Source organism: Rhinatrema bivittatum, chromosome 8 (assembly GCF_901001135.1).
Source record: "Rhinatrema bivittatum chromosome 8, aRhiBiv1.1, whole genome shotgun sequence".
Classification (NCBI taxonomy): domain Eukaryota; kingdom Metazoa; phylum Chordata; class Amphibia; order Gymnophiona; family Rhinatrematidae; genus Rhinatrema; species Rhinatrema bivittatum.
The window spans coordinates 205,563,996-205,577,306 of record NC_042622.1 but is presented as its reverse complement, the minus strand read 5'-3'; positions in this window follow the sequence as shown (position 1 = coordinate 205,577,306).

Below are 13,311 nucleotides of genomic sequence, written 5' to 3'. Positions count from 1 at the left end.
AGTGGTACTACAGGATCCATTTGATTGAAAGCCTAGAAGTTGGAAGAGACCAACTACACAGTAAAAGACATTTTGCTAAAACAAGACATTCATATATGTTGGGTGACCTCCTGCTCAAAGCTGTAGAGTTCAGTTATTCACATTATATTTTACACATTCAGTGAACATAAGTATAGGAAGCAAGATCCATAATGTGTTCTGTCCTGAGCTCAGAGAGAGAAGAGGAACGAAAGGTGGAGTCTTGATGATGATCTTACTTCTCACAACTGGTTCCAGTTACAGATAGCCCCATGCCACCAGGAACAGGTCAAGTCAATCTGGTTTTGTACCACTGCATCTATTGACTTGGAGATCTGTTTTTCTGGAAGACGTCAGTACTCCAAGGGCACAGATGTATAGGGCAGAACCAGGACTGGCTCAACCTGTCCCTGATGACCTTGAATACCCTTCAGCTGGTGTTGATTCAATCACCTTTCTCTCTTGCAGTCACACAACCAACATTTCATCTACCCAGTACATGGAACAATAGGCCTATTCCACGAATCTGCTAAATCCTTCCTTTTCTCTTAAATCAACATCAAACCACAGATTAAATGGCATGGTGATAGTGAAATACTTATTGTTAATTCAGGTGTGCTTAATCTGTACCTCTTGAATACCTGTAAACTGATAACCAGTATTTAATCCTTCCAGTAGTTTCCTTAACTTGTTTACCTGCCATTATTTACATTCTGACTTACAAAATGGAGTTTGCAAACTGCGATAAATTAACTCTTTTGAGGCAAATGCTTCTTTCACAAACTGAGGTCTGTTTGTGATGACCATGGGTCCCTTGCAATGAAGAGGTGGGGAAAGATTCATTTTGTTTCTTTTCACTTGTGAATAGTAAAGTCAGTCTCTGTATTTGAAGGCTGCATAGTCCCCACGCTGAAGACAGACAAATGAGAACAGGATCATAGACAGGATGATAGCTCAGTAAATTATACCCATGCTTGGAAACTATGGCTGATCTAAAACCAGTCTAGGCTGGTGACAGTCTGTCACCAATGTGGCGTGGTTGATGCAGCCTAGTAGACAAACCCACTAGGCCCACGCCAACAACTGGTGGACACACCCTTACTGGGACTGGGGCTGGAACTTCAGCTGTACCAGCCCCATATCCTGTAGGTTGAGCCTTGGGTTCCAGGGGGCAGCACAGCTTAGGCGAGTGTCCCACAAGGAGCAGGCAGACAGAGACAGGATATGGGCAAAAGTCAGGGCTGGCAGCAAGTAGGAAGGGTCTGGGTCCATGTCGAGGTCAGGGATCAGGGTCAGGGGTTGAGGCAGGCAGCAAGAATCAGTATCCAAGTCCAGGCCAAGGTCGGTGCAGGCAGAAGTCCAAAGGAGTAGTTGGTGTCTGTAGCAGAGGTCTGTACCAGGTGGCAGGCAAGACAGTAGTCGGGTTCGAAGCAAAGGTCAAAGCCAGAAGTCAGGCAGAGACAAACAGACAGTATGACAAGGTACTGGGACAAGACACAAACAGGACACCCAAGGCAGGGCAATGAAGAGGGAAGGAAATTGCAAGACACAGCAGGAAGGTAAGGAGGCAAGCATAGGAATGAAGATAAGCAACATATACTCCTAGATGGGAGGACCTGTTGCTGAAGCAGTGTCTAGGACAGAGCTTTCCAAAGTGTGTGTCGGGACACATTAGTGTGTCGCCTGTAGTGTGGAGGTGTGTCGCCCGGTCCACAGGGCCGGCGGAAGCAGGGAACTATAGCAGGAAGATCGGCGGGCAGTGGTGGAGCTTACATCACCACGGCCCGAAGAAAAGGGTCACGTTCACTCCTCCTCCTTCCTGCCTGTGCAGCCCTGGAAGAAAAACGTTGCCGGAGCTGCGTGGGCAGGAAGGAGGAGGAGCATCTGCTGCGTACAGAAGAAGAGCAGCATTAATGGGCCGTTGTGGATCCCACGTCGCGACGGCCCGAGAAGAGGAGGAAACCCAATAGCAGGGCCGCTGCGGATCCCACGTCGCGGCAGCCCGAGAAGAGGAGGAAACCCGATAGCAGGGCCGCTGCAGATCCCATGTCACGGCCAGGGAAGATCAGGGCCTCTGAAGAGCCCATCCTTCAGCAACCCGTGCAGAGGGACAGCATGTGCCAGTGAGAGCCTGTGCTTGAGCAAGAGAGCATGTAGGAGTGAGAGAGCCTGTGTGTGTGAGAGTGAGACAGCATGTGCACGAGAAAGACAGTATGTATGAGAGAGAGGCATGTGAGAGTGAGAGCTGTGGATGTGTGAGATTGCATGTGAGTGAGAGCCTGTGTGTGTGAGAATGTGTGAGATAGCGTGTGAGAATGAGAACCTGATTGTGTGTTTGAGGGAAGACAGATGGAGAGAAAAGAAATAGAAAAAAAGACCCTGTAAAAGGAATTGGCAAAAAAACAAGAAAGGAAAGGTGGAAAAAAAAAGCCTGTGACCAACCGATTAGAAAACTAAGATCAGACAGCAAAGGTAAAAAAAAAAAAATTACTTTTTAGTGATTGGCACATGTAATCTTTGGGAATGTGCAAGAGTAGCACTTTCTCTATGCCGATCTCACAATGTACGAGATCAGCATGGAGGAAGTGGAAGCCTGCAAATATTTATTATGAGATAGGTTGTGTTGTGAAACATTTTATTTATGTATATATTTAAGGAAACATACATAAATTGTTGAAATACATTTTGTTCGTTTAACCTTTAACTTCTGGTTTGCTGGTAGACTGAATTACTGTGTCACAAAATTATGTTTGTCTAAAAAGTGTGTCACCAACACGAAACGTTTGGAAAGCTCTGGTCTAGGAGGATGGCTGGGGTTTAATTCTGCAACCTGCATTGATGTTATCATCCTGCGTCACTGTTAGTTTCCTGCCGCGGGGTCTATGAGAATCAAGCTGAAGTGAGCACTTGCACCTCAGGGGACGATGCAACACAACTGGGAGAGCCAGCAATAGTGGCATTCTTGCCGTGAATAGGAGGCAGCGTCAGGTGGCGTCCAGGGTGAGTGCAGCCAGTCATGGGGCCTTCCCGCGACGGGCCAAACATTACAGTACCCCCTCCCCAGGCTTCTATGCTTGGGCTTCTGAGGAAAGTACCAATGAAATTCTTTTGTGAGTTGGGGAGCCTGAACTTTGGAAGTGAGTTCCCAAGTGTTTTCCTCAGGGCAAAAGCCCTACCACGAGATAAGACAGTGAAGTCTGTTTTGGATCCTCTTAGAGTTGAGGATCTCTTGAACCTTATATTCAGTATGCTCTTCCAAAATCACTTCTATTGGTTTAGGTGAAGGTTGTGAGGGCTATGACAGGAGCAGAGGTTTGAGGAGTGCAACATGAAACACATCATGAACCTTGAGAGTGGGTGGCAGTTTTAACTGATAGGCCAATGTCCAATTTGGCAAATGATGGGAAATGGCCGAATGAAGCATGGTGAAAATTTGATAGAGGGATCCCTGAGTCACAGTTTGCAGGTACTGTTATACTTAGTGAGGTTTGGGTGGACCCTTCGACACTGTGGCCTGGTCTCCGCCGGCGGCCAGCAGCACTGGTCTTCGGCCCCACCAGCCTGGTCTACGGCAGCGGCCAGCAGCACCAGTCTTCAGGTCTTCGGTCCCGCCGGCCTGATCTCCACCAGCGGTCAGCAGCGCTGATCTTCGGGTCTTCAGCCCCACCAGCTGTGGGTAGCATGCGACACACCTGCCAGTGCATGGCGACACACTTGTTGAGAATCGCCACTTTAAAGTGTATTGGGGAAGGGCTAGGTAAATAGAATTGGCATAATCAATCCCTGTGATAACAAAGGCTTTCAATACAGACCTGAATTCTGCAAATTCTAGATAGGGTTTTAGTCCACGGAGCATCCTCAATTTCCAGAAATATCTTTGTATCAATGATTTAATAAGGGTTTTGAAAGATAAATCTGACTCAATGAGGGGGACTACCATCTTTCCCGATGGGATGAGTACTGCCCCAGTAACCACGATTCTCACTGGATCGATGATGTGGCGAGGAGGTTCTAGGGAATCTTCGGTCTCAAAGGATCAATCCATTGGTTTTTCTCTGCCAGTTGGTTGGTACCTGTGTTCAAAGTCAAAGCAACTGAAGAATAAGGACCATCAGACCTGATGTGGGTTCGGGCGCTGGGCCTGTGGTAGATATTCCAAATTTTTATAATCCATGAAGATTGTGATGGAGTGTCTAGCTCCCTTCAGTAGATGGTGCCACTCATCCAGAGCCAATCTCATGGCCAAGAGTTCCCTGTCCCCAGTGGTATAATTCCTTTCTGTGGTAGTGAATTTCTTGGAGAAGAAAAAGCATGGCATGAAGGTTCTTTGATTATTGTGTTGAGTGAGGACAGCCAATAACCCAATGGCAGAGGCATCTACCTACACGATGAAAGGTCTAGAAGGATCCAGATGTTGGAGACATGAAATGAGCTGGAAGTTTCAGCCTAGTATCTAATGGATAGGTATCCAAGAGAAGTTTACACTGCAACTGTTTGTGCCGTACCTAGTATGTGTGTGTGTGTGTGAGAGAGAGAGAGAGAGAGAAGCTTGCATTGCTGGTGTGTGTGTGTGTGTGTGTGAGGAAAGCTTGCACTGCTATCAGGGCAATCATTGGACAAAACGGCAACTAGGGCAAGGATTGTTTTTGATGCCCTCCATTGTTTTTTGGACTCATAGACTGACTAAAAAGAACAGCATGGCGCCACCTCCCCCCCCTCCCATTTCCACCCTGCTTGCCTGCCCCTTGTGACAGCCCTGATTGCTGCTGACAGATATAATGCATCATTTCCTAAAAACCTGTCTATAAAACTGTGCTTTAAGCAAGAACTCTACATTACCTTCCAGCAAGGACTTATTTAAGTACCTGCATAATAACAGAATACATGTTTCCAGCCATTGTTGTCAATCTCCCAAACGGTATAGAATCAGTTGGAGAACCCACTGTCTTCAGTTGTGCAGTTACCTCTGTCACATCTGCCTCCTGCATATCTTTAAAATCAGGCCATCCAGACCCATCATACCTCGTCAGCAGATTATCCCGCAGGACCCAGCAGAATCTTTTTGCGCTTCTTGCCTATGAAACCATCAGAAACAGGGATGACACCTTCCAAGGAGAGTTGTCATCTCGCTCCAGGTCAACCAAACAGCTTGATCCAGTCCTGGTTTGGACCCCCTTTGCATGCATGAAGTTGTAGTTCTTTATTTTCTTAGGGAAATCAATGGGAAAACTCAGAACTGCAAATCCTTGCATGCCGTGGAGCAAAACCAGGACCAGATCAGCTTGTTCGGTTGACCTGGGATCCTTAGACAGACATAGGGCCCTGGTGAAGAAGGTGCAAATGGAATATTGCGAGACTGCGTGACTATCTCGTCTGGTTCCACTGCATTCCTTCTCCTCCCTCCCCCTCCCCCCCCCCCATACACAGCTGGGGGGGGTGTGTTTCTGCATTGTACTGCTTTGTTAGACTTTTACTAGTCTTGTTTTTTTACTCTTCTTCTTATTACATACCTCCTGCCTGATTTTATTCAATAATGTCTTAGCTTTCTCTTTTGCCCTACCTGGGTTACTGATTCCCAGGAAGGTTGAATTTCAGGCCAAGCTGGGTAAAAAAAAAAAAAAAAACCACATGGATTTTCTGTCTGTCTCTTTATTTTCCATCTCACATTCATCTCAAGGAAGTGAGGTGTTAGAGCCACTGAAGTTAGGTGACCAGATGGCTCACCAGGACAATTTGTTTTATCCTGGTGGGATTGCAGTTCTGCGGGGCATCCTCTAAGGGCTTTCAGAGCTTTCAGGAGTTTTGCTGGAGAATCAGATGGAATTAAATGGGCCTCAGGTGCCTCAAATATCGATATCAGCAAAAGTCCAGAATATGTATTAACCGGCATAGGATGGAAGGTCTCTGGCCATCGATGAAATCAAAAATTCTAGAATGATAGGTGGTGCCGGCAGCTATTAACCAGCTTTTATTGCATACACTAGCATCCACCTAGGCAGGAGATGCACAGCCAGAAAAGATAAAGGACAGGAACAAGAACCAAAGAGAATGGCTAGCAGAGAATCTGAACATGCCGTACAATGACAGCACCCACTGCTGTGCGCGTAACAAAAAGCAGGACTTGGCAAAATCTCTTGGTGTTCATTGAATCTTCTGGTCACTTGAAGTCACCCTCTTCTCTAGACCAGTTACCATCATGAACTTAAATGGCATAGCAACACACATAAATGTAAATGTTAGCTCTTTGTAACAAGAAGATTTTATCTTTGTCTGGATACTTACAAAATCCCCCACTCCCTCCCATTGATTTATTCAGCAGTCTGAAAGATTTGCTGCTACCTAAGCACTCCTTTAATACAAGAAGACTGTGCTTGCTATCCAGCCTCGGCTGCTCTCTTAGCAAAGCTCCACCTTCTCTGATTCAGTCCATTAGATTTCTTGCTGTCTCCACAGAAGGGCGAGGCCTTGATCAGGAGTCAGCTGGGAAACCCATGCCTAGCTATGGATGACAGTTTATCGGACACCAGAAATAGCCATTCCAAAACAATACAAGTAACTGAATTATCATAATGAACTAATATTGTAGGTAAACGTTATTGTAAATCATTGCTCAGCAAGTTATCATGTACACTGAATGTCCTGAGGTCAATATTCAAAAGCCATTCAGACGGATAACTCACAAGCTATCCGTCTAAATGGCTAATTTAGCATATTCGGCCTCTTAACCGGCTAATTTATAGCAGTATAACTACTTATCCGGCTACATTTAGCTGTATAAAAGAAGGGGTGTTTCAGAAGCATTCTAGGGAGGGGCTGAGATAACCGGCTAACTTATCTGAATATCGGTATATCCGGCTAAGTTAGCTGGATAAATTTAGTCCTGCTTCTGAGTAGGTCTAAAGTTATCCTGCCTTGTGTGGCCAGACAACTTGCTATTTAACTGAATATCTTCAACCTTTGCCCGATTTCATACAAAATCAGAACCCCCAGACTGAACACCCATCAGAAGCAGCACTGGAGCCCCCGGAGAGGATGAGTAAGACCCTTGCTCCCGGCAGGAATCAATTTTTGCAACTGGGGGTGGGGAGGGAGGGGAGTCTGGGAGTAGTGCGGAATGAGCCATTTTATTGTTTGACGGGGGGATTCTGAGTTTTGCATGAAACTGGCCAAAAGTTGCAGTGGGAGGTGAGGGGCGCGGGGCCCAATAGGGCCATTTATATATTTATTTATTTAAGTTTTTTTATATACCAACATTCAAGACAATAGTCCCATCATGCTGGTTCACATGAAATATATATATATGATTGTTATATATAAGGGACCAGGGCCGAGGGACAGGGCAGGGGAAGGCTGACAGTTGGATGTGGGCTCTTGGTTAATTTTTTCCTTGGGTGACAGATATTTGAAGATATCCGGTTAAGTAGAAAGTTATCAGGCCATCCAAGGCCTGATAACTTGAAACCCTAACTGGTTGTATTCAAGCAAGGCAGGTTAGGTTTTAAAGTTAACTTTAAGCAAGTATATTCAGCGCGGGACATTGATCCCACTGAATATATAGGACAAGTTGTCTGGCTAATTCTAGCCAGATAATTTGCCCACTAAACGGCCTACTGAGTATTGGCCTCCCTATAATTATGCTGAATACTGATTAGCGTTAATGAGAATAGTGGAAGAAGCCCTGGATTATAGAAGGAATAATAATAATAGCATTTCTTATTTATAAACTCTGAACAATGCACCCATTGCTCTTCAGTATCAATGCATCCAATTTAAAAAGTTTTCAAGTTGAATTTGAGCAAGGGGGGCATGATTTTGTCTCTGAGGATGTGGAAAGTGCAGAGGGAAGGTATTACTATACGAGTAGGACTGTCAGCTGACCTTGTAGCTGCCACACTTTTAGTGACTCTAACATACGGAGTTGCCTTGATGAATTTTCATTAAGGCAATGGTATATGTCATTGCTAAATATGGTAAGGGACATAGAAACATGGAGCATGATAGCAGATAAAGACCATACAGACCATCCACATTCCCTGCTCAGCTTTATAATCCCTTCCTCTCCTTCAGAGATCCCCTGTGCTTGTCCCATGCTTTCCTGAATTCAGATACTGTCTTTGTCCCCACCACCTCCATTGGGAGGCTGTTCCATGCATCCACCCCCCCTTTCTGTGAATAAATTTTTCCTTGGATGACTCCTGAATCTATTCCCTTTCATCCTCATCCCTTGACTCCTCATTCTGGAGCCTGCTTTTTCATTCCAGGAGGCCCGCCTCCTGAGCATTTATTCCTTGGAGGTATTTAAAGTTCTCTATCATATCTCTCTTTTCCATCCTTTCTTCCAGGGAATACATGTTTATTTCTTTAAGTCTGGCCCCATACGCTTTTTGAAGACAGTTGACTATTTTAGTAGCTGCCCCATCTCCAGAACTGTACACAGTACTCCAAATGAGGCCTCACTGGAGGCTTATACAGAGGTAATATTACCTCCCCTTTCCTGCTGGCTATTCCTCTGCCTATGTACCCAAATGAGCTTACTCACTGTAACTCTGGGAACATTTTTACCTTCCTAGGGTCATATCAGGACACTTGTTTTCACATGCATATCCTTCTCCTCCTGAATTAGATAGGCCAGAATTCAGTCCTCTCTATTCTATAGACAGACCATGGAGAGCAATTACAGGATTACATGTGAATTAGTTTCCTTTTGTGTTCCTGTTGACTCTATAACTTCATTCACAAACATTTGATCCAATATTATCTACTCTCAGAGCATCCTATCCCAGTGTGAGATCAGTCACTTCCGTGTTAATGTGGAACTTATTCTAGTGAGAATGCAAGCAACAGTTAGTCAAGAGTTAACACTAAGGACATATTAAGTACTAGGCCTCCATGCACTGCCTCCATTGTATGCAGATCTATCTCAAGCATATTCATTGTAGATATTCTGAAAACCAGGATATCCTGTTTGTGGCTCTTGAGGACGGGAGATGGCCCCCCCATTAATAGGCACTTTGACAGACAGAAAGGAAGGATATAAGAGGGCAAAGGCTACTTAGACGACTGAAATAATGACATCTTGTATGAGACGCAGAATGAAAATGGCACTTACCATATTATGTAGCTTCGATGCCTGTGACTGGAAGGCATCTGAACTGGAATTGTTGTACTGGGCTTGATAGATTTCCTTCACCAACTGGAAGGAGCCTTGATATAGCTGGCATGTTTTAATTTGAGGGGGGGTAGGATTCGTGGACACTGTAGTCGAAGGAACTGAAGAGACTGGAAGGGCCTGGCTTCCAGGCTTTACAGTAGTACTGGCAGGGGTGGTGATATGGATGCTGGTGGGGACATTGCTAAGGGCTGAGATGTGGGTGGTAGTGGGCTTGGGGATTGCAAAGATGGACTTGTTTATATAGGTGCGGCTAATGCTGTCAGTGATGTTTGTAATGGTGGTGACTGTGGTTTGGCGCACGGTGAAGGCAGTAGTGACAGTGGTAGCTGAGGGGATGGAGTTAATGGTGGTTTCTTCAGGTACAGTGACATTCTTAATAATATTGCCAGGTTTGACAAATCCATTCTGGATTGTATGAAACTCTGAAAAACAAGCAGAATATTCAATGTAATACACAAACAAGGCTATAAGTGCCAGAATGTTCTGTCCAAAGAACAGGGCTGATCCTAGGATGTGGAGCCTGGGGCCAGTCGCCCGGGATGGGGCTTCTCTACCTTCAGGAGGCTGAAAGAAATTTATCTTCCTCATCAGGAAATTTAACCCTTTATAGTTTGGAAAGACATTGCACTTTATTTATGCAAATTTGCCCACGCTATTTGTCTTTGATAATTATCACGTGCAAAGCCTCGCACTACAAGTGCCCATGTGCTTTTCACCTATTTGTGCAGGCAACTGGGGGGGGGGGGGGAGGGGGCAAAATACCACACATACAATGTCACATTACACCTTAGCACTACCCGTAAGACCCACCTAGGCTCAACCCCATGGCTACTGGGAGGGTCTTGCCAAGCACTGCTAAGGCCCACTTACATATTTGCCCCTGCCATCCCTCCAAATGGATTCATGCTTGCCTTTGGCACGTTCTCTGCCTGCAAGCTATTTCCTGATGGTTTCTAGGGACACTAAGGCTCCATATAACCCCTAGGGTCACACCATGCATCTACAGACCAAATATAAAATAAAATCCGGGGATCATGACTCAGTCCAGGATAGAGTTAAAGCAACGAACAGAGCAGGAACAGTGAATGTACAAAAAGTAATTCAATTTGCAAATAGTCACAGGCTGAAATAATGATTCATTCAGTAAATACTAACTAGACACTTTTCAGTGTATTTAGCCAGTGCCAGGAGAGGTTAGGAAAGGGTTGTTCAAACAAGCTAGAACAGGAGCTTAGCACAGATCTGATCTCTCTGTACTCCTAGCCAAGACTGAAGAGTTCTAGCAAATTCAGGGCCAGTTATCTGTGAGCTATGTCTGAAGGACCAATCACACAAATAGCACAAAGTACCAGCAATAGCTTTCTGACCAATGGTTTTCTGACCAGTAATATCTTTCTGACTAATGGCACTGCAGAATGTTACAGTCTTACAGCACCCTAAGGCCACGGAGACATTATGCTGTCCAAACCTCACTCTTGAGTCACGCCAAGCATCCCAAGCCTTAGTTTGAACTGCAGTGTTGTAAAGGTCAAAACATCACCTTCAGGCCAGGAAATGCGCTCTCTCTGGGGAAAACACAATTTCGAGGGCAAAAGAAGGAATCACAGTGCACATAAACCCCTGTTTCACCACAGTACCTTTGGAAACCAATGTTTTCTTCCCTTGATCTAGACACTCCCACACATACTTTATCCACATTTGGGGAGGGCAAATTTCAGTCAGGACCACTTAACTGGATACATGCCTTTGAAAATTGCCCTCTATGTAGTACTTAACAGAACATAAGAAGTGCCAATCTGAGTCACACCAAAGCTCTGTCAAGCCCAGCATCCTGTCTCCGACAGTGGCCAGTTTGGGACAAAAGTACCTGGCCGATCCCAAAGAATAGATCCATTCCTTGTTGCTCACTCTCAGGGACAAGTGGTGGCTTTCCCAAGTCTACCTGGATAATAATGGTTTATGGGTTTTTCCTGCATGGACTTGTTGTTCAGATAGCCACAATTGTGTACAATTTAATGGCCCATGGTAATCATCGATGGGCAAGAAGAATGACAGAAATCCAGCTCCCATGTTCCCTGGGAAGAATCTTATACAGTCTAGCCTTAAATATCAATTAGGCTTTTATCTAAGACACAGGATTGCCCCAGTCCTTATCAAGAGTTTAAATATCCCCTTACAGATGAATAGGGAATACACCAATAAATGTAAAGGATTCTAATTTACACATTCCTACTCCCTTAGCAATCTTAATTTAACAAAATTAAGATGAAGGCAGCAGTCCAGCATCAAGAAGGGGGGGGCCTTCCTGTTTTTTCTATCGACTGCCACATGTATGATTTTTTACCCATTGGTGAGAGGTTGTATGTGCGCATCCGGTGTAAAAAGCTCCTTTCTCTTACACTCTAGCCTCCGATCTCTGGAGGCTAGAGTGGCAGACCTGGAGGAGCTGAGGCAGACAGAGAGGTTTATAGATACCTTCAGGGCCATAGTAGTCAATGTTGTGCCGGAGGTAGACCCTTGGGCCTATGGGACCCCAAAGTCGGTAGGCGGAGTGGGCTGATGAATAGAGGCCAACTGGAGCTTCACCAATACCAGCCCTCGTTCCCCACGGGTTGAGCCTTTGGGTGCTGGGGTCGGCTGGACTTAGGTGGGCCTCTGTATGACATTGACAAAGAGATGGATATCAGCCCAGAGACTGCTATGGTTTTGAGGTGTTGGAGTAGATTCTTGGGTACTGTGGTGATGGCAACTCCCACGAGGAGGAGTCCCGTGAGGAACTGCAGTACTAGGCTAGACTCGAGACACGCAAACACAGAGATTTGTCTTTTATTATACAGCTGGATGATACCACCAGAGGTGGCAGTAGTGAGGTGATCTAGTAGTAGCAGTCCAGGGACCCTTGGCAGAGGAGACCCGTCTCACAATGGTAGATGTTAGCAGCACACGATAGTATAGAGAGTTCCGGATGCAGGTTCCCAGTGCTGAGCTGTAGATGAGACAGACTGACAAAGGTTAGATTACTCACTAAGTTGGTAGCTGTAATGTTGTAGATACCAGCAGGCAGAAGTAGTTGGATTGCAGGCACCAAGGCAGGGAGAGCAGGCCCTCGAGGAGCGAATACCTGGTATTCCAGATAGGCACCTGAAAGAAAGCAAAGGGCCCCCGAGGAGCGGGTACCCAGGTTAGATGAAATACCCCGAAGGGCAGAGAGAGCTTCCAGCGGCAGCACGGAAGCGGCAGAGTAGCTTAGACCGGAGGCGAATCCAATCCTTGCTAACTCAAATTGTTAGCAAACAAAGGGCAGGCTAAATACCTGGATGGCGTGACATCACTCGAGGGGAACGCCCCGAGGTTCCCACCATGACGTGGATAAAGACGTGGGTGGCATGCACGCGTGCACCCTAAGAGGTCCTCAGGAGAAATATGGAGGATAGCCTTGCCATAGCCGTTCCGGGGTCGCCGGAGAGAGCGGCAAGCAGACGCGGCAGCAGCCATCTTCCCAAGGCTAGCGGGGAGAGCAGAGAGAAAGGTGAGGCACAGAGGTCGAAGCCATCTGAGACCGACGGACGTAACAAGACAGCAGAGAAAAGATGGTACAGTCTTACACTGGATGAGGTAGTGTCCTGGAAACTCGAGCGCCAAAGAAACATAGGCAAATAGGGGGTGCCCGAGCAAGAGCAGACCGAAGCCTGAATAGACCAAGTCCAGGAAGTAGGTTGAAGAGGGGTCAAAGAACAGGCTTGAGTCAGGGCTGGAGGCAAACTGGATGTATTTTATTTTATTTTATTTAGCATTTTTCTATACCGACTTTCCAATAACAGAATTATTGATCAATTCGGTTTACATTCTCAACAATAACAATGACAAGTAAATGTCTTACAATGAACACTCCTTACACTGTCTTACAATGAACATGTAGTGGCAAGCAAGGCTGAGGTCTGAATACGGAGAGGGTCAAGAGTAGTCAAACAATGCTGAGGTCTGGGTCTGGAGAGAGGCAACGGCGTAGTCAGGCAATGCAAAGTCAAAGTCTGTGTAGGCAATCCAAGGGAAGGTGTAGAACCAGAACGAAGAGGCAAGGAATCAGGAACCAGGAACAGCGAGGAACAGAACATGGGAGT